This window comes from Falco cherrug, chromosome 1 (genome assembly GCF_023634085.1).
Source record: "Falco cherrug isolate bFalChe1 chromosome 1, bFalChe1.pri, whole genome shotgun sequence".
Taxonomy (NCBI): domain Eukaryota; kingdom Metazoa; phylum Chordata; class Aves; order Falconiformes; family Falconidae; genus Falco; species Falco cherrug.
Genome location: NC_073697.1, coordinates 46445474 through 46466329, shown reverse-complemented (window position 1 = coordinate 46466329; position 20856 = coordinate 46445474). Strand labels below are relative to the sequence as shown.

Here is a 20856-nt window from a genome sequence, read left to right as displayed (position 1 = left end):
GGGGAAAAGATATTTTTTTCCCTCAAACTAGGAGAGTGCCATGCTCATTTACAGGTCCTGCTAGGCAGTTGGGAAGCCAGCAGGGAGGAAAACCTTATGCTCTATCCATCCTTCCCACCCCAAAGGAAATAGCCCTGTGCATTTTCTTATTCTGACACATCATAAACACCAACGATGTTATGTCTTCCTGTTGCATCTTGAGCCTCTGACTTTCCACCACAAAGATGCCAGCACTGTCTCTGTCACTGCTTTCTGGTGCTGTGAACCTGCTTAACATGGTTGGCGTCCCCCATCACTGGAACAGGGACAGGGCTATACACTTTGTGTAGCCCTACAGAAATCGCATGCTGGCTCCAGTGGAAATGAGCAATGGATTTGACTGGGGAGGAGTGCTGCAGACTCTGACAGCTCATCACAGCTCTTTACAATGCTGCTATGTTTGCTTTATTTTGGGCAGCAGAGTTAATGACCCCTTAAATGAGTATTTACAGCTGCCTTTTTTTTTCAGCTTAATTGGGGTGGGGGGGGAAGTCTTTTCAAAAAGTTGAGTGCTCCTGTTTCATGAAGCAACAACCTAGCTTTTCCCCCCTGCCCAGATTACATCCACCAGGCTCAACGTTTGTTTTCTGTCCTCAGAATTCAATTGCAGAGTGTGTTATGTACCCTGAAGAAAGAACCCTCTCTCAGCGTCCATGCTGTTCAGCTTAGGTCAGCAGGATCTGTAATAGAGATGGACTTTGAATGCTCTTAGTGCTGCAGATATCTTTGGACCCTTTTCCAGCAATGGAAAGAGAAAGCTTGGTCTCTACTTTCTGTACTAAGATAAAATCAAAATAGTGTACTGAAAAATCTAGAGAAGCTTCTAGGCAGAAGTTTTTGGAAGCCTAATGCTGAAAGTACGAATGTTTAGGCCTGTGTTTTTCTACACACTGCAGTGGCCAGGCACAGTGTCCCTGCTGAGGCTGTAGGCCTGAATGCCAGTAGATTGTGTATTGTAGGGCTTGGGGGGAGCTGGGGGTGTTGCTACACTCACATCTTAAGGCCCTTTTCTCTATCCTCCTCACTGCAGAAGAGACTAGCCCGGGCTGCCTGGGGAGAAGACGTCTGTCAAAGTACAGTCATTGACAAAGGAGAGCCCCCTGCACTGCACTGAGATTAGGAGGAACTTCCTGGTCGTGGGAACATTTAGACAAGGATGTATGAGCCTCCCCCTCCTGCCCTGGTAGTGACCCCAGCTCCAATCCCAGTCCTGCAGTGTGCACCCATGACCGAGGCAGCTCATGACTCTTCTTGGCCATGGACTTCAGAGAGAGGTGAAACGTGGGGATGGAGCTCCAGAGGTAAGCTCAACTTGTGTGGTGGCACTGATGAACATAAGGTGGACAAAGCTACTGGAACATCCTTGTGCCATGCACCTGTCAAGGAGCGGCATCACGGTCCAGTGCCTTGGCATGGCAAGGAATAGCATTGAGAGCTGTTGGCCACCAGGAAGGAGACAGAAAAGCCAACCGTCTTTCCAAAATGGAGCATGTTGCAGCTGCCTATGGAGCTGCCTTGCAAAGTGAAGGGGTATATGTGTGGGGAGAAAAAACTATTGAAAATAATAGCGTAATTGGCTGACTGGCAGGCTAAAACCTCAGCAGAGACTGTGGTTATACTTGTCACTATCTGTTAACCTTCAAAACAGGTGTTGTGTATTTGAAGTGCCAAAATGGTGCTCAGGCTGCAATCTGTGTGTGTGCAGACTGAGGTGATAGGAGCATGGACTGGGGGAAGGGCTGGGGGGCTTGCCAAATGGGCACAGGCACAGAAAAGGGATGGTCCTGGGCAGGCAGTATGTGTGACGCAAATGGATTTGGCTGGCTTTGAAAGGGAGAGCACCTCCCAGTAGTGCTGGGACTGAGCAGGACATGTCCTCCACTGGTGGCAGACGGTGCTCCAGTGAGGACCCCAGGGAAGGGGCTTCTCTTTTTTAGGCTGATTTAACCGTTGAAGGGCTTGGACCATGTTTATTAAAGTTCTCAGGTTACTGAAATTCAGCTTGACTCCTGCCAAGATCATGAATTTTTACTTGGGTTTAGGAATTAGGACTATAATGCTTTGTTGCGCTCTTGGTCCAGCTCAGTGTCTTTCTTTAATATATTTGAGTTTTGTTTCCTTTTTATAAAAGCCATAAAACCTGTTTAAATTTGGGGTTTAGTAAGGTTTTTTTGAAAAAAATTAGAATACGATATTTTGGTGAGAAAAAAACCCAAGTACTTTCTTTATTCTTCCAGGGAGTATTTGCATTATCAAACATTGTGATGACAAGCATCTTAGGATCTTGCAAAGCTGTATTGCTAAGTCAGTCAACAAGGAATGTAACTCTTGGCATGTGTGGAAGGTGAGTGAATGATGTTCAAATGGGAAGATTACGTAGGGATCTGAAGAATACCTGAAGAATCTGAATTAAAATGCTTCAAAGAAAGATGTCAGGGGTGAAGATCAGAAGATTATAAAGTGCTAATAATTAGCAATTGGCATAACTTGCAAGGCAGAAAGACTGTCAACGCACTTAAAAATCTCCTCATCTTGTCTAACTAAATGTAATTAGCTTTAAAATCCAAACTCAAAGTGGGATGAAAATGTGCTTATACCATATGTACAAACAAGATAATTTTGTGTCTGAGTTCCACCATGAGATTCCTTTTAATACAATCCATAAGTCAGGCTATCTGATTGCTTTCTGAAATTAGTATACACCTGTATCATGCCCTTGTCCCGAATTAGAACAATTGAGAAACACATCTCATCCAGCATGCGTGACGGTCATCAAGCAGAAATAGCTGATTGTTGACACACTAACAGGTTTTCTCTAATTGTTGATGAAACTCCAGAGTCAGTATTTTGTTCTCTCCCTAGTGTTTATTAAACAGACATTAGTTTGGGTGTGAAGTCTGCAGGTGTGGAAAATATGTTTCTATCATCAGAGGTGGTGTTGCAGAGTGTTGTCTCACTTTGGGGTCTTTTTTTGTATTATATTCTGGAATATTGCAAATCATGATGTGATAACTGGGTACCTATAAACAGTCGCTTGGCAGCATATCTTCATTATCAGAGATGTGATGCAAATGTGTCTTCATACCTTAGGTGTTCCCATGCCACGCACCTCCCACTCTGTTCCTGCAAGCAGGGGAGTTCACACCGAAGGTTACAGTTTAGTGTGACCTGAGCAAAATTGCTTGTCATTCCTTAGGTCTCTGCTGCAAGACTGAGATGGCTCTAGCTTGGCTGTCTGGTGAGGACAATCTTGGTACAAGGAATTTGCATCCCCTGCAGGCCTGGCTCTGATACAGTGTTTTTTTCCCAGCTGGAGCTGGAAGGGCATACACAGCATTTGGGAGAATGCTGTCATTTTCCTTCCTTCGAAAGAGTCAACAGGCACATCCAGAAGTGAAGAAGAATACATTTTCAAAAAGAACAAAAAGCAGAGACAAATCATTGCAAGGCTTTGGTTTGTACTCATTCTGGAAAACAGGCATGGTGTTTGCAAAAATCTGGGGGTAGCTTCTGGGGACCCTTCAGACGTCATGCATTAAGAGGACAGAGCTGTGAAGCAGAGAAGTTTCCAAAAAGCTGAGGAACAATGGAGTCTTTGAAAGAACATTTGCTTTAAAGCAGTAAGCAATGCCTTCTGCATGGTCCTGCGGAGAATTTTTTTTACAGAGAGAAACGTATAATGAAATATTTCTTTGGAAAAGAAAGATCTGTTTTCCTGCTGCAGAACATCGGATACATTTCTTTGAAAAATGAGATGTTAAAGCGGTTTGTGTGGGATTTAATCTGCTAATCAAAGTGAGTGTCTCCTTCAGACAAATAGTTCTCCAAATCTGACTGACTGCATTGACTACGTTTCCACTGACTGCAGCGGGAATTTGGACACCTTGCTATGCTCCTGTGTCCTAATCTGGAATTTCAGTCCCACCCCTCAAATCACAGAAAATTTTAAAGCAGGTGTGATGATTTGGAGATTGAGAGGGAGTTTCGTCTCCATATGGTAAAAGGGCCATTTGAAAATGCAGAAATAACTGCATAAAGAAACTGGCAACATGAACACCAGTCATTCCCTGAACTCAGTAACCTGCTGTTGCATGTTCCATCTGGGAGTGGTGAGCATGTGCTGGGACTATTTCAGAAAGTTCAGGACAAAAAGGGAATTTGTCTCTTCACCTCAAGGAATTTGATGTGCCTTATTTCAGCAGACGAATGACAGATTTTAAAAAAGAGTATCTCAGTTATTTGCAGAGACCATGCTTCATGTGTGTTTCTGACTTGGGTAGAAATTAGATATGTTGACTGTTTCTTTTCTACTTCTTTCACAAATACTTTATTTCTTTATATTGGAGGTTGATTACTGAAGTGTATGTAAAAATAGAGGGGACAAGTGCATCGCATATCAGCTTTGGGCTTCTGCAACTATTCTGGATCACACTGCTTCAAAGCTTTATATGATTGCTAAATTATGATACTAACAAAAAATTATTACTGCATCACCATGACTAAAAAATTTACAGATCACAGCTGGTTATTTTCAATAAAAAAAAATATATCAAATTGTACCAGCCCTGATTAGGATCTCCTCCATCCTTCTAAGTTTGGTAACAGATGCTTTTTCAAGGAATGCAAGTCTGAATTTTGTGTCACATTTTCCTAACCCCCAAGTATTTCTTACCTAGGGGATAAAGGGGATATTTTGCATCTTTTCTGGAGATTAGAACAAGTGAAAGCAACAGGTCCTATTTGTCTCTGTCTTTCACAGTGATTATATTAGCAACTTTTAGCTCTGTTTTCCATAAATTCTTTCAAAATGTTATTAGAGTACCTTCTTGAATTCTTTAGCAGTTAAATCATGTGTCAAATTTTCTGTTATTACTACTTCAGTTAAGTGTCAGGCTTGACAGACTTATACTTATTTGATCATTTCCTTTACTGTATCCAAACATTGCCATAATTTTGCTTTCTTTCAAGTTTCTACCACTTCTGGACCTGAGTTACTAAAATCAGCGTTCAGAGTTGCTTCCTAACCTGCTCTTTTAGTAATCCTGGTGCAAGGTATCTGGTTGTACTATTATTAAAAAGTTACTTCAGTAGTGGGTGTTTTACCTCAGTTTTGATTATGGCTAAAGTGGAAAATATTAATCCTTTCCTTATGATATGAACACAATGGTTTTCTCCTGGACAAGGAATGGATGTATTTGTTAAACATTTCTGACGTTCTGCATTATTACTGGCTATTCCAATGCTCTTACTACTCATGGGCTTATAGTATTGGTAGGTTTATTTTTGGTCCCAGTGGACTCAACATGTGCTTCTTACTGTCTTTTTCTTCAGCCATATGTATTTCCTTGCATCCCTTTTCTTCCTTATTAATTTTATATAGCTTCAGTATGTATTTTCAGTGTTTACAACATCTGTCTTCTAAACGTCCATCCATTCATCTTTATTATTGCTCATTTTGCATCCTTTTCTATCCTAGATTGTTTTTTGAACCATGCTTTCTTACAGTTTTGGTTTGGTTTTTTTGTTGTTACGTGGCTCTTTTTACATCTAGCTAAATAATTTTAAACTATTCATTGCAGGCATTACACTTAGTCCTCAGTCCTTTCTTACAGCTGGCTTGTAAGAAAGGACTTTTTTTTTTTTTCAGCTTTGTGAAACTGTCTGTCTTGAAATACCATGTGTTTTTAACTGGCTTAGACAGCAATCAAACATAATCACTTCCACCTTAGCTGCCATTAACTTTTACTTCTTCTTTAGAAAATTGTCATCCATTATTTGTAGAAATTCCAGAGAAGTTAGTACTGCTAGCAGGAGATTTTGATATATGTCATCCAGAATCAAGTTTCCTATGATGTTCCTGAACCCATGGTAGATAATGTCTTTGAAGCTGCCCCACCTAATTTTGAGCATGGTTTAGCATTTTGGGGCAGGCACCTATTATAACCTCATTTTGTACTTTACCCATATGAACATGATCCATTATCAGTCAAAATCATTTGCTTCTGAGCCATCACTTGTACAGAAGAAATTAATGCCAGCTTTGGTCTCCTTTGCACACCTGATGCTCCTCTGGAAGGTTACGGTCACTGCCGCCACCCCCATCATGAAAGTATATGTTTTCTCTGGGTTTTATTAGCACAAATAAAAAATGGCAATTTGACAATGAATTTTGAGAAATATTTCACAAATATTTATGAGCATTTTAAATTGTTCTTCAAAGGATATAGTTCTGAATCTAAATTCTGTGTTTCCCCATCCCCAAAATACCATTTTGTTCTCTCACCAGCTTTAGTTATAACTCATAAAATGCCTTATAAGTTTTCTTTTAAGAGTTGTGAATCAGGGAAATTAAAAAAATTGATTGCTTTCAGAAAGCTTCTTTCTGAACTGTGTTCTTGCAGACCTCAAAGGAAGCACATGGTAAAGATGGAAACAGTGACAAGAACTTAAGAGACTAAGTCATAGCTGATATGACTTCTGTGCTCATCAACAAAGGCAAGAGAAAACTCTGTAAACAGAATAATCATATTAAGAAATTCAAGTGATCCAGAACAGGACACATCCTTTTGCATTCTGCTTTTAAGTACTCATAAGCCCAGGCTCTCACCATCTTTTTGGGTTCAGTAAACCTCACATAGAAGAATTCCCAGCATTACAGTGTCAACTTTCAGCTCTCAAACCTGCTGGTCCAGAAGGGGATACATGGGAGAACAGGGACATCCTCAGGAGTAGGAGGCCCCATGGGGACATTGCTGTCCGCAAGGTGGTAGCTCCCAAGCACCATGCCCAGCACAGGGGCTAAATGTGTCTGAAAAACAAATATTGACCTCTGACAGAGTCTGAAGAAATTCATGTGAGTGTTTCCAAGAGTTTATGAAATAACCAGAAATGAAGATAAGTCCTAGGCTATCTATTTCATTAGCTAAGAAACTGTTGACTGAAGCCTAGTGTGAGCCAAGTACCTACATGCGCAGTGTTTCAAAGAATTAATCATGTCTTCAGATGTGGAGCCTGCTAGTTAGTTTAATTACTGTCCTTTTTTTTTTTTTTCTTTCAGTAGCTAAATGGATCCAGTGACAATGAATCTTATTTCATTTTTTTAATAGATGAAAGAGAAGCAGGCTTCAAAACAGATAATGAATTTCTTCTAACTCGTCTGGAGACTGAAGAGCCATAATTCTGATTGATCAGATATGGTCTGCTTTAGAGAGGCACCAGATGTGATCCAGATTTTAAATAGATGCTGCTACTGTCAAAATGCATTCGCTCCCTCCTGGTATAACAAAGTGAAGTCCATCTGTCTGGAGTTGTGCACTTTTTTTAGTGGTAATAACAGTTAACATCAACAATAAGCTTTGTCTCATTAGTATCACATAATCCCTACTACCAAGTCCCCAGTTTCTGGTCCCCATATTATCTGCCATGGAAAAAATAAAGACCACAGCAGGAGCTAAGAAGGTCAGTGCATTCTCAGGGTAATCAGCTGTAGTAAATTCAATTCTGACAAGACAAGGCTTGCAAATGTCTGGGGAATTAAGGGATCATCTATAATTTCATATGTTGAGTGGGAAAGTGTCCTTCCAAACATTTATTAATTACAGATGAGGATGCATATGGTGGTCATCCTTGGAGAGTTTTCTTCTGAAGCAAACCAAGAAAAATAGATTTAACTCTTTGCTGCTGCTTCTAAAGAGAAACTACTCATCTTAGCAATCGGTCTTGCAATAGTTTCAGTCAGCATGCTTTCTCTCCCGGTTTTTATTGCTCTGTATTAGCAACAGATAACTGTTACCCTTTATGTAATTTTTTACATAAAAGTTTCCCACTGTAATCAATGGAGAAGCCTTTCCTTGGCTTTAGCCTGCCTCAGTACGATCTCTCCAGGGTTTGCAGTCCTTAAGAGGTACCAAGTAAAGAACAACAGACTAAAGAGCTTCACATTTAGAATTCAACCTTTCACTTGAAGATCTTGGAGCATTTTAGAAACCTTAATTACTCCCCTTTGAGGTCTGTATTGTCTTTTCTGTTTTATAGGTGAGGAAATTAAGTGCAGGGAAGTTAGAAGCTAATGTTTTCCAACCTGAACAAGTAAAGGTAAGTGCTTAGATCCAAGCCTTTCTTCCTCAAAAGGAAGTCCTCAACCCTCTCAAACTAATTTTTTCACCCATTTTTTTAAAGTGTGGGCTATGAGCTTACCCAAAAGCTCACCAAAAGTCACTAGAATTGCTGACAAGCCTGTTAAATTGTCTTAAAAAGAAGAGATTCAAATCTATGGCTTACTTGTTTCCCTTAGTGAAACCAGGGCTGAGAAGCAGAAATGAACACTAAATCCATTAAGGGCTAAATATCCAGGGAAAAAAGAGCTATTTAAGTAAAAGAGTAAACCTGTTATGAGAACAGATTGATCTCAATTAATCACAAATAAGCATAGACTGGAAATTACGAGGAGGTTTGTAGCCATCAGAGGAGTGAGACTGGGGGATAAATGGGGAGCTTAGGGGCAAATAATATCACTCGGATGTAGATGGAGTTGGATCAGAGTCCAGGAGGGATGAACAGATGCTTCTACCGGCACCTCTAAGGGACTGGATTTGTTGGTCCAGCCTGTCCTTCCCCATGCTGTGTTCACAGGGTTGTAAACCAGTTTCCCAACTCCTGGACACATATAAATGCTGTGGCAAACTGGTTTTCCTCCCTGCAGGAGCCCCTGGGTGTTTCTTCTTTAGGGTTTAGGCCATTTGGGTAGGAAAATGCTATTGCTGCCACAGGAAGAAAATGAATACCTGGGGATATCAAATACTGCTCTCCTTTTTAGACCTGCAGTGCCTCGTATGCCAGATTGCAGCTATTGTATGAAGAATTTTCATTCCTTTTTGTGCCTGGCGGCTGATTGAAAGTTCATATTATTTATGGCAGAAAACAGCAGTGTACTTTTGAGCCTGAGGAAGCTGGGAAAGTGCAGTGGGTGTCAATCAATTAAGCTATTCAACTTATTTATGAAACAAGACAAAACAATGTCTAGGATATGAATTCCCATCTCAATAGGATCCTCCCTGATATAAAATGTCAGAGCTGAAAAAGGGTCAGCTCATGACCCTTGAATATTCTTTTAAACTATTTGCAAATCAATACATCTTCTCTGGATTTGTTCAGGGACCATCTTTCCCTTTTATTATAAGTCACGGGGCATAGTCTGCTTATCAGCAAGTATAGAGACAGATCACTGCACTAAAGGAGCAGCTGGCTTTGGAGACTGGGCCTGACTCATTTATAGGGGGGCTCAGTTCACATTACTCCGGCAGTGCAAAGGATTTTAAAGTTAGTATAATTACATTTTTTGCTGACTCTTGGGCTCCTTTATATCTGCTGAAAGAGCAAAGAAGCCCTTTGCTGTGCATGCAGATGGGATTGCCTCCATCTTACTAGTGCCTGTATCAGCCATTAGCATCATCTCTCATTTTCTCTTCCATGTGCTTAGTGTCAGGATGTCCTTCTATGTCCCCATGTAGCTGGGTTTTGGGTTTGCGGTCCCGAATTGTCTCCCTCTTTCTCTTAACAGTTCTGCTAGCAATAACCTGTTTGGTACAGGTGGGGCTTGAGTGGACAGATGGCCTGATCCTCAGCTGAGCATCTGGCCTATTAAGCTGTCTGAAAAGGCATCATCTTTACAAATCCTGGTCTTAATCTCATTGCCCACTGTATGACCCGTGGGGGTTTCAGAGCAGTGCCAAAGAGGGGAAGAGGAGGAGGATGAGGGCAGCCGGAGGATCCATGGAGTCAGGGGCAGGGACGGAGGTGCCTGCAGGGCAAGTTGGCTGAGCTGAGCACTGGGGATGTGCCCATTTCTCACAGCAGGGAGTTTGAGAATGTCAACAGTCCCAGTTACCTTCAGCTGTCCTGCAAGGAGAATGTAGATAAAATAAATCCTTTAAATAGTTGGTCCAGACCTTTGGATAGCTTTGGCTAAGGGACCTTCCATTGTATGTCCTCATGGCATCTTCTTTCTCCATGCAAAAATGTGATGATGTTATCCTATGCCTTTCAGCAGCACTTGGGCAAGCTCAAGTCCAGGCAGGTGAACTGAGGATAAAACAAGAGAAGAAATGCCCATTTGCCTACAGAGTTTTATCAATAAGAGGAGAGCTTTTTGCAAAAGGGAGACAAGGAAGACAACAGTTTGCAAGGGAGTGAGTCGCTCATGTCAGTGATCCCATCTACTAACAGCATGCCATTCCTCATAGGAAATCAATATACACATCTTTGGCAAGAAGGCCAGCAATGTGGTATATCCATAAAACCTCTGTGAAAAAGGGACTCTTCCTCTCACTTTCCCTGTGATAGAATGTACCTTGAAACAGATACTTGGTAGTGGTAATAATTCGAGAAGAAGTGAAGAATTTCCAAAAAGCTGAACTTGCATAGCACTGAGCGACCTGGAAATGGTATTGAATTTGGCTTTGATCCCTCCAGCTATGGACCAGTTTTGGGATAGATCTGAATTTTACAGATTTGCAATGGACTAACCCGAAGTGTCAGGTCCAAATATAAAATAATTTGGAGCAGGTTTTGATCAGTTTCTTTTAGAATTAAAGATATTAAATGAGTACCCTGAGATTTTCCCTTGCAAAATTCAGATGAATTTTTAAAAATGAATAAGCACTGCTACGTTAAATTCTTTATAGTAACTAAGTATAGAGATGGTCTCCTTCTGTTTTTCAAATCTAAAGTGTTGGGTTTTTTTAAAATGTATTTTTTAAAGGTCAAGATAGTAATATTTTTTTTCTTCAACCTACTTTAATACCTGAAAAAAGTGAGTAGTTCTGATATCTAGAGTTTGTGCTGCTGGAAAGAAAATACCAGGGAAAGTCTCACCAATATCTGTGAAAGGAAACTTGGACAGTGCTTCATGTGCAAGTTTGTTTGCACTCAGTAATTCTGGTGCAGGTCTGTACTGATGTCTGCTCAGGTAGGAAACATGAAAAAGAAGCCCTCAAAGAGCCTGTCATCATTGTTTGGGGTTTTTTTTACAGGATTTTCCCTTAATTAGGGAATACTGAAGGAATTGATATTCACTTGGATCTAAGATGTGCAGTGAATTCCTACATCAACCCAAAAGGATCAAAAGGAAAATGAACTCCTAGCCATGAGCTGGACTGTAACAGAAGTTTTCTCTATTTATTGTAGAGACCTACTCCTCAACTTTAAGCAAATTGTGCCAAATTTTTGTTTCAAGCTTCCAGCTAGCAAAGTTATTTAGAGACATTCTTAACTTTAAGTGCACATAGAGTTCTGTAAAATACTGTTCAAAAGGACTATTCATAGATACAGCTTAACTCTGATACGCATAGGGAGGTGCTACAAGCATAGCATTTGCCCCAAAATGATAAATCAAAAATGTTTAGAATCAAAATAAAAAACAAGCAGCTAATTAGCTACCAATTTGCAATTAAGGTAAAGAAAGGAAATCCAAAAGAAAGAAACATTTAAGTTCTAATAGCAGGCATGAAAGCAATGTATTTAATATGGCATTCACTGGAAAACTTTCTAGACTGCTGTAATTGAAAAGTGAAACAAAATTGGGTGAAAACAGCTCAAAGAATGGAATATGAATGTTGAAAAAGGAAATTTCCAGTCAGTCCAAGGTTTTATTAATATACATTTGCCACACAATACTTCTTAGAAATAGATTTAGAGTTGAAAGTTCATCGTGATGTAGCTATTACAAAAAAGAAAAAGCTGATGAATCGCAGTTGCTTCGCTCTAAATAAAGAGTAACTAACCAAGGAACCATCTGCCGGTGTATGATTACCAACCTTCTTTTTGTCTTTCAAAACAGCCTGAGAAATCAAGGGCACTGGGAGTAAAGCAGAAAGCACACACATGTTGCAGGCTCACCAACAGCCAGCCCAGGAGGGTCAGATCCAATCCTTGCCTTTTTCTCTTGGTGCACTAATTTTATACTGCTGGTTTTCATCTGGTGTGCTTATATATTTCAAGTACATGCTGAATACTAATGGGGTTATTCTGCACTAAATGTAGCTAATTTTGGTACAGTCAAGACCTGCAAAATAAAACTTTTCTAAGAGAGGAAAATCCTTAAGTCCTCTTTCTCTGTTTGTGAAACCAACAGAATGATATTAATTCATTTTCCCCCTTGTTATTGAATAGTAAAAAGCCTGCAATACCCTGAGAAAACATATTCTTAATCATTTTCTTAAGGCTGAATGCCCTACTAGCAGTAGGAAAGACAAAGCAGTAAGATCTAAGGCCTCTTAGTCTCTAGAAAACTGCATAGGTTTCTATGCTGAAAAAATGAGGGATTTATTCCTTTTTTCGGTCAGATGAGTTCAGGGTCAATGTACAATTTCTCTTTCTGTTTCTATTCCAATGACCACCTATTTTGGTGTGGTTTATTCCCCCAAACTCCATCTGACTCTGATCAAAGTCACCGTATCTGGCTTTTTGTTGCCGAAGGCACTTTGCAGTATCTGTAGCCACACTGGCAGCTCACATGAAACCCAGCACTCCACAAACCCCTTTGTGAAAGAATAACGATGGAAACCAATAGATTTTCAGTGAAAACCTGCTGATGCCCTAGCCAAAATTATATTGTATATAATATATACATATTACGTATAATATATAAGGGAGTCTATCCCTTGCCCTCCCTTATTTCACCCAGCCATTCTCAAGCCACAAATACCCTTGCCCGATGCTCCCTTCTCAACTTCTTTCCCCACTGCATTCCCCCTTGTCCACACTTCCCATCTCTGGCCCAGTGGCTGAGAGCAGGTGGAAAGGCAGGTGATGCTATAAATATTTATGTTAGGAGGACTGCATCTGGAAGTGTTTTCTGATGGAGCTGTCATCCTAAAAAAATTAAAATATCTAATCCCAAAATGCACATACAAATCCACAAAGAGGCATCTTTCCTTGGCATGGTCACCAAAACAAAAACTTCCGCTGAACAGTCAATAATAAACCCTAGGTGCATGAAATTAAACAGACCTGAAGTTGCCAGGATCAGGTGCATTATGTATTTCTAAAGGAGGCTTATGATGGGAAGCCAGACAACAATAGCTGTCCTACTATACAAATAATGGAGCTGTTTATATGTACATCTTGTCAGTTTGGTATGTTGGTTTCTGATTTTCAAGTGTAAATGGAAATGCTCCCACTGAAGTTTCTATTTTTTTACCTAATATACTGATTTACCTATTAGGGTCACACCAGCCAGTGCAGCTTCTAGGTACCAGGGAATATCCTATGGACACAGAATTAAGCAAATGAAATGATTTGCAAGCAGCTCTAATAAGCAGTATCCCATCGCATGCCTGGAAATTCTTTAAGACTCATTAAGCAGTCAGCAAATAAGACATGTTTGTCTCCCATTAAAGAGTAAATTGAAAATACTGAAAGGAAACCTGTGCATGGCTGTGATCTGTCAGAAAGCATATTAGCAGGAACAGCCACAGTATGTTTAGCAGTCGGGTACAAGTTAAAGCAGGAACCAGAGCGAGAGGAACTATTTTAAATCAGCTCTATTAATACTCTGAAAGTACATTTAAAAGCATCAGCAGTTATAGCTGTCTTTGACTCTTCCAGGAGGAAGTTGCCATTTGTTGCAGAGCTGCTGTTGCTTTAATTTGACACTCAATATGTGTTTTCCCCACAGTATTAGATATCTTGGGCTCTGTCCAGGACACTTTTGGAAATGAACTGATCCCTGTAGTTCCTATGCAACGATGAGATTTACTACTTAGGTCGACGTGTATCTTCGGTGAGTCAAATAAACATAAGGAGCATTAATTAGGGCTGCTTGCTGAATTTAGATTGCATTCACACAACTTGATATGGTAGCTGGTGGGGCCAGGCTGGTTGACTCGGGGTCACACAGGGTGAGATAGGCAGTGACAAGGGCCTGGATCAGCTGTGGGCTGAAAATTAAACTAACCCTGCTGATCTCCTACCCAGGCTCTAGGCTGACTTTGGGAAACTCCTTGGAGTTTATGTGAATTTAAAGAATTAAGACACAAAAAACCAATTCAAACAACCTTTCCTAGATAAAGAGGGGTTTGAGATCATTTAGGGACATGTCAGCAGGAGAATGCTTCTGTGATATTATAAAAGATGCTTTGGCACACCACAGTAGTTATATTTATATATGTGAGTGAGCACTATAGATGTTAAAAATGCATCTTTAAAATATTTTTAAAGCAGATTTTCATCTAGGAAGTTTGGAAGAGGGGTCCAGGAGCGCTGTTGATTTCTGTTCTCAGCCCTGCATTAGCTGTGTCTCTAACAACAGAGGCAATGCTCTCTGGAGCTGTTTGTCTCCAGGTGCACTGAAGTAAAATGCCCTGGGTTGCTGGTTCAGAAAGCACAACTTTCCCTTCCCTCAGCTTCTGAGTGCCAAGTCCTTGCAATCTCAGAGAGGAAAGATTTTGAGGAGGCACATGCTGGGATTAAGCTACTTCCCCAAAAATGTGCTTGGCCAGTAAAGCCAGCATGTATCAATGCAATTGCAAGCATTTTGCAAATTATTTGACATCTTGTACTTAGGAGGAAAGCTATCTGGTGAAACCAAGTCAAGTCTTAACAGAATCACTCTAGTTTTCACCAAGCCCAAACAGGACAGAGGAAGCCTTTGGTGTCCTACCTGACTGGGGCTGTGACCAGTGATTTATCTGCATTTTTTTTTTATTTATTTTTCCATTACCAGTGGTTTCTAGGGCCCTCTGGCAGGGCTACGTGCAGCATGGCTGGAGCCCACTGTCACTCATGACGCATTTCAGCCTGCTGCTGGGTATGGCAGAGATCTGCAGGGGCTTTAGCATGGGAGCTGCATTGCTGATCATCATGCATGGTACAGGTAAGGTTGCAATCCCCTCATGTCTTTGGGAAGTCAAACGTGGGTGAGTCTCTCTTGCTCAGACATCCCACTTTTGCAGCATGCACAGGGAGACAGACTGAACACATATAAAGCTTCCAGTATTTCTGTTTGAGTTGTCCTTGCTGTGGGCCAGTGATTGCTTTTGCTTTTTACGTCATGTTTTTGTCAAAGGAGATATATGTTTTAAAAATATAAACATTTTTTACAGCTTTACTTTTGCCAATGTCGTGTTAATTCACTGCAGACTTCACAGAGGTGACTTTGGGAAGCGTTGGTTCCCGTGTGCAGCAGGGAAGAGGAGAAGAGCAAGGCAGACCTCCATCCTTTTATCTTTGCCACAGTGGATTTGCACAGGCAAATGCTCATCCCTGCTGCACAAGAAAACCAAGCAAGTCTGTAGCTGACACTAAGGTCTCCAGCTGACTTGAAAACTGGGAGTAGATTACCGTGGCTTTCTGTCACTAATGGAGGGCAGAGACATTTCTGTAGTGCCCTGTTCCCCTCTCCCTGGATGCTCCCTTGCCCTTTGCTGGTGGAAATGTGGCATAGGATTGAGGCCCACCATTTCCCGCCCATTGCTGTCACAGCGTGCCAGTGACGTGGGATGCAGATAAGAGGTTTTCATCTGGCATACCCCTGATATGGGTCATACGCCCTGTCTGTGGGTGCTGGAAGGATTAGGGGTAACCTAAATGGTGTGTGGTTGATAGGGACTTGCCATCTGAGTGAGGTCCTGCATCTTGGCGGGTTTGCACAGCATGGCCAGAGGTGAGGAGCTGCAGCTCCCCTTATGGGCAGTAAGCACCTGAGCCAGGCTACATTGCTCACAGTAGAAGATCCACCTCTACCCACTGCAGATAGCCCGAGGGTAGGATAAGGATAAGAGAGTCCCAGAAGAAAAAATTAGAAAAGGAGAATGAGGTCACATTACTAAGGATGAGATCAAGGAATAAAATAAGCATGTAGGGCAGAAAGGTTGCTGTGCTAAATGAATTACAGCCACTGAGGATTGTTAGAAAACAAGGAAAAAGGTGCTATAAATACAGTAAAGTAAAAGAAAGACAGCAGCAGGCAGAAGCCCATTACCTAATGAGTAACAGGAGAGGTACAGATGACCTAGAGAAGGCCAACTTATTTAATGCCTTTTTGCTTCAGTTTTCTCCAACAAAAAACAAACAAACAAAAAAAGGTGCTTCAGTGTGATATAAAGTGGCAAGGCACAACAGAAGCGGGAGATAACAGACAAGGGAGAACACAGTTAAAATGAACATATTCATCAGAGGTTACAAAGGAAAGAGTCCAGTGATGAGTGGCATTCCTCAGGGTCCATATTGGGACCAGTGCTGTTTAACATCTTTGTCAGCAACATGGACAGTGGGATTGAGTGCACCCTCAGCAAGCCTGCTGACAACATCAAGCTGCGTGGTGTGGTCAACATGCTGGAGGGAAAGATGCCATCCAGAGGGACCTTGATGAGCTTCACAGGTGGACCCATGCAAACCTCATGAAGTTCAACAAGGCCAAGTGCAAGGTCCTGCACATGGGTCGGGGCAATCCCAAGCACAAGCACAGGCTGGGCAGAGAAGGGATTGACAATAGCTCTGTGAAGGACTTGGGGGTGTTCGTGGACGAGGAGCTCAACATGACCCAGCAACGTGTGTGTGCAGCCCAGAAAGCCAGCTGTGTCCTAGGCTGCATCAGAAGAAGTGTGGCCAGTGGTTGAGGGAGGTGATTCTCCCCCTCTACTCTGTTCTGGTGAGACCCCACCTGCACTACTGTGTCCATCTCTGGGGCCCCCACATAAGAAGGACATGGACCTGTTGGAGTGAGTCCAGAGAAGGGCCATGAAGATTATCAGAGGGCTGGAGCACCTCACCTATGATGACAGGCTGAGAGAGCTGGAGTTGTTCAGCCTGGAGAAGAGAAGGCTCTGGGGAGACCTTGTAGCAGCCTTCCAGTACCTAAAGGGGCCTACAGGAAAGCTGGAGAGGGGTTTTTTATAAGGGCATGTAGCGATAGGAGAAGGAGGAATGGCTTTAAACAGAAAGAGGATAGTTTTATATTAGATCTTAGGAAGAAGTTGTTTACTGTGAGGGTGGTGAGACACTGGCCCAGGCTGCCCAGAGCAGCTGTGGGTGCCCCATCCCTGGCAGTGTTCAGGGCCAGGCTGGGTGGGGCTTGGAGCAACCTGGGCTGGTGGAAGGTGCCCCTGCCCATGGCAGGGGGGTTGGAGCTAGATGATCTTGAAGGGACCTTCCAACCCAAACCCTTCTAGGATTATATAAAACAGGCAGCTTTGGGGTGCAGATATAATCTCAAAGAAGAGAGATATGTGGACCTAGGGTTATATAAAGGAGTCAGTCCAAACACTTAGCAGGAGAGGCATTTGAATAAAAAATAAACTGTACATACCTAGAGATCAGTGTGGTGATAAGAAACAGCCAGCTGGATTTGCTGGAGAGCAAATATTGTCCAACCGATCTTGCATTTGTCTGTAAGAGGGTGGATGTCTCTAAGAGGCAGGCAATGCAGCCACACATCTCAACATGTGCAGGTCTGGGTGCAGTATAGCTTTTGGTGCCATGCCATCCCTGAGAAATATTTGTCTCAAGTAGGTCTGGACAGGAATCAAGGGCACCCAAGCTTTTCCAGTGGCTTCATCACAGCTTCTCACATGGCTTTGGATAAATGCAACAACCGTATTGCTCTCTGTCAGAAAAGTGGAATAACTAGCATCCCATATTACATCAGGGAACAATGATATTTTTGTCTGCTTTGACTGTAAGCTGTTTGAGTCTGTTATGTGCTTGCAAACAAGACCATCACTGGAATTTTAGATGCTCCCAAATGCAATTAATAGGGGCAGGTGTCCCCACGTGCAGGCTGCTGGATGCATTCACATGAAGGACCGCCTTGTGGGGTGCTTCCAGTCTGCTGCTGGATGTTATCTGTAGCAGTATCAGGAGCAGAAAAGGATGGCTCAATCAGATTTATCTTGCTCTTACACATGGTAAGTGTTTCAAAACACTGAAAAAGTAAAAGAAGTCTGAAAGTCATGGATGAGTTGGTAGTAGGGATTCTGCTGGTGTGTTTGGTTGAGAAGAAGCAAGGGAGAGGGAGACCTGTCAGGGCCTTTGGAGACAAAGGAAAGGAGGTGGGTTTTAGGATTCCTGCTTCCTAGTACTTCTTCCATCTGTACCTACTAATCCTACCACCAGCCTTCTATTTGCAGCTTTAAAGAAGTTCAAAACATTCTCAGATTTTCATTCCAAGGGCAGAGTGTTGTTTGGGGATTATGGAACAGGAGATACGCCACAGAAAGACAAGAATCTACACATTCAATCCTGCATAAGATTAACATGTATGTGATACCCTGTGACAGCATATATGAGTTTCACGTGTTGAGAAAGCTTTGGTGTACTTCTCAGAACCTGATGTATTCAGCTTATGGGCCAGTGTTACTCTTCTATTTATGTGGTCTAAGAAAAGGAAAAGAGAGAGGCAAACCTTCAGGGGCAGTGACCCTTCCTTTATTCAAACCTGAACAGAAGGAGGGTCTTTACTTCCAAGAACTCATTTTTGCTTTCTTCTTGCAACACAATGAGGGCTCCAAAAGAATAGGTCCTTGGAACTAACAAGGTTGATCATGAAGGAAACCTCAGTGCCTTCTGAATCCTAGGGCTGTGGAAAAGATTTAGTGCTTTACTGAACCAAACTTTGGAAGCAGAAGTTATGAAAGCTCAATTTAAAGGCTGATTTTAAAACTGGCTCTGCACAGACTTTTTCTGCTCTTCCCTGAAACAACACAGCATGGACCTCCGTACGCCTTCATCTCCTGAAGAGCCAAACAATGCCCAATATTTCCTATATGATTGCAGCAGATGCCTTCAGCAGTCAATAGTGGGCCCAAGGTTAATGTTTAACATTGCGGGGGGGTGGGGGGGTGTGTGGGGTTGATGTGTGGAAATACAATGGCATTAAATTATGGTCATTATAATGGTAGGTTAAAAGCAGTGTTGCTGCACAGAGGTCCTGCTGGGAATTCTCCTCTCGGGTGGTGTTAAGTAGAACAGCCTGCCAGAAAAGACAGCATAAAGAAAAATAAATAACTGCGCACAGGAGGACAGGATGTGCTTCAGAGGAAAGAGCAGTGCAAGGGTAGGGCTGGGCTTTGAATAATGTTAGTGTGATGGTTTTATGGCCACTTGTTTTTTACATATGTAGCATGGTGATGAGAGCAAGGAAAAAGGCTGTTGGGAGATCTGCTGGCCCCTGCTTTCGAATCTCCGCGTGAAGCGAGCTATTCTGTGGCACTGACTTTGTCTTGTCTTGAAAAAATAGACAAAGGTGCTAAAAAATAGATAAAAATAGTCACATGACACTATGTTTTAGTCATCAAATTCAGCCCTTCCTATGTTTCTTTACACAGTGGCTGCCCTCATGATGCTCTTCAACATGTTTACCAAATGGGTAGCTCCTGCATGACAGAGTTATATGCTTGCACACTGGTGGAAATGCTGAGGAGACAAACCAAACTAGCTTAGGAAGAGTGTAGTCCCGAATGGCTTTAAATAAGTTTCTGTTATGTTTCTGTTCCCAGACTAATTTATTGCTGTCCAGGTGTACCACTGCTGTTTGAATTGCATAGCTGGGTATTTGTGTATCTGAAAACAGCAACGTGATCATCTGTCGCCTTGTGCTCAGCTATAGGAGGGCAAATCATGAAGGAAGCAGGCCCATGGCCTCTGTCTGGAGCAACAGTGCTGTCAAATATGAGTGACAGTGGGTGCAAAACGCTTGGTGTAGTTGCTGGTGTTGTTGCAAGCCCAAAAAATATGTCATTGACATCCCTGAAGAGTCAACAGCTTAAAACTGGTGTGAGAAGACAGTCAGTTCTCTCAGGCTTTCTGCTTGTAATTATTTATTAGTTTTAATTTTTAAAGTTTGCCCTTTGCTAAGATACTGACGTCTGTTGACACCACTGGAAGAAACAAGTCGGAGTTGGTTGACATCAGGCTATTGCAGTGTCCATCCTCACTAGCAGTGGGCAATACACCACCACCACTACACTGGGATGCCAAGTACCTGCCGAGCTGGACCAAAACCATGTAGTATTGGCATTAGCGCATCACAGAGGTGCCTAGGACACTAGGCACTCTCTGGTGTGAACCATGCTTAGTAGTGACCCTCTGTCCTAGGGTTGATGTACCCCAGATACTCTCTTCCTCCTCTGCTGGGCCATATTTCACATGTCTCATCTTCCTCCTTCTGTGCAGCATCTCTAACTCTGTCCCCTGGAAAGAAAGACAGGATGGAGCTGACCTCAGGCAGAAGCCACCTCCACACTGATGCCTGGTGACCGCTGGCCCCAAAGACCAAGGGCAGGAACTGAGATTCACATACTTTTGGGCTTTCTTAACAGCACAGCTCCCCTCCCACTGCTGCTTGCATAGAGACAAAACAAAGCAGAGGGTCTGCAGGGGTCCTCAGTGCTGTGTGTAGACAGATACTATCTACATTAGCTGGGCGCTGAGCAGCAGATTTGGTGGAGGCTGCAATAACACCACACACCTCCTCAGAAAGGTCAGTGGTACATGGGGCTTGACCCCACATTCCTTGTGCATCCCCGACCCCCACTGAAGTCAATCAGATCTATTCTATGGCACCATTAATTTAGAAGATTTATGTGCTTCAGGCAGTGGGAGGAGAACTTGATTTCATTTCCAGCATAGTTGTTTGCTTTCCTACCCACATTCATGTTAATGTTAACAGTGAATTCAGCTCAAGTAGCCAGGGAAACAGCTCAAGCCTGACTCTGCTCCCAAGCAGATGTGAACCTCTTGCCTTACTATTTAACTAAGTTGTTGACAACTCATGTCTAATTGTGGGGGCAGTTGATTTTGGATGACATTTTAAAACTGCAA

General features: G+C 42.3%; 1 long non-coding RNA gene across 2 annotated transcripts in view; it reads left to right on the top strand.

Annotated features, from left to right (window-relative positions):
• LOC114017880 (uncharacterized) overlaps nt 1-20856 on the top strand; it is a 59115-nt gene that overhangs the window by 25836 nt on the left and 12423 nt on the right. Inside the window, exons 3-9 of one of the 2 annotated variants that reach the window (XR_008730376.1) lie at nt 1070-1340; nt 2277-3834; nt 5008-5091; nt 7146-8133; nt 13715-13819; nt 14762-14911; nt 18165-18293. This is a non-coding gene — a long non-coding RNA (uncharacterized LOC114017880). Of the gene's footprint in view, nt 1-1069; nt 1341-2276; nt 3835-5007; nt 5092-7145; nt 8134-13714; nt 13820-14761; nt 15146-18164; nt 18294-20856 lie in introns of those variants that run through there. The other variant, XR_008730377.1, reaches the window with a different exon arrangement.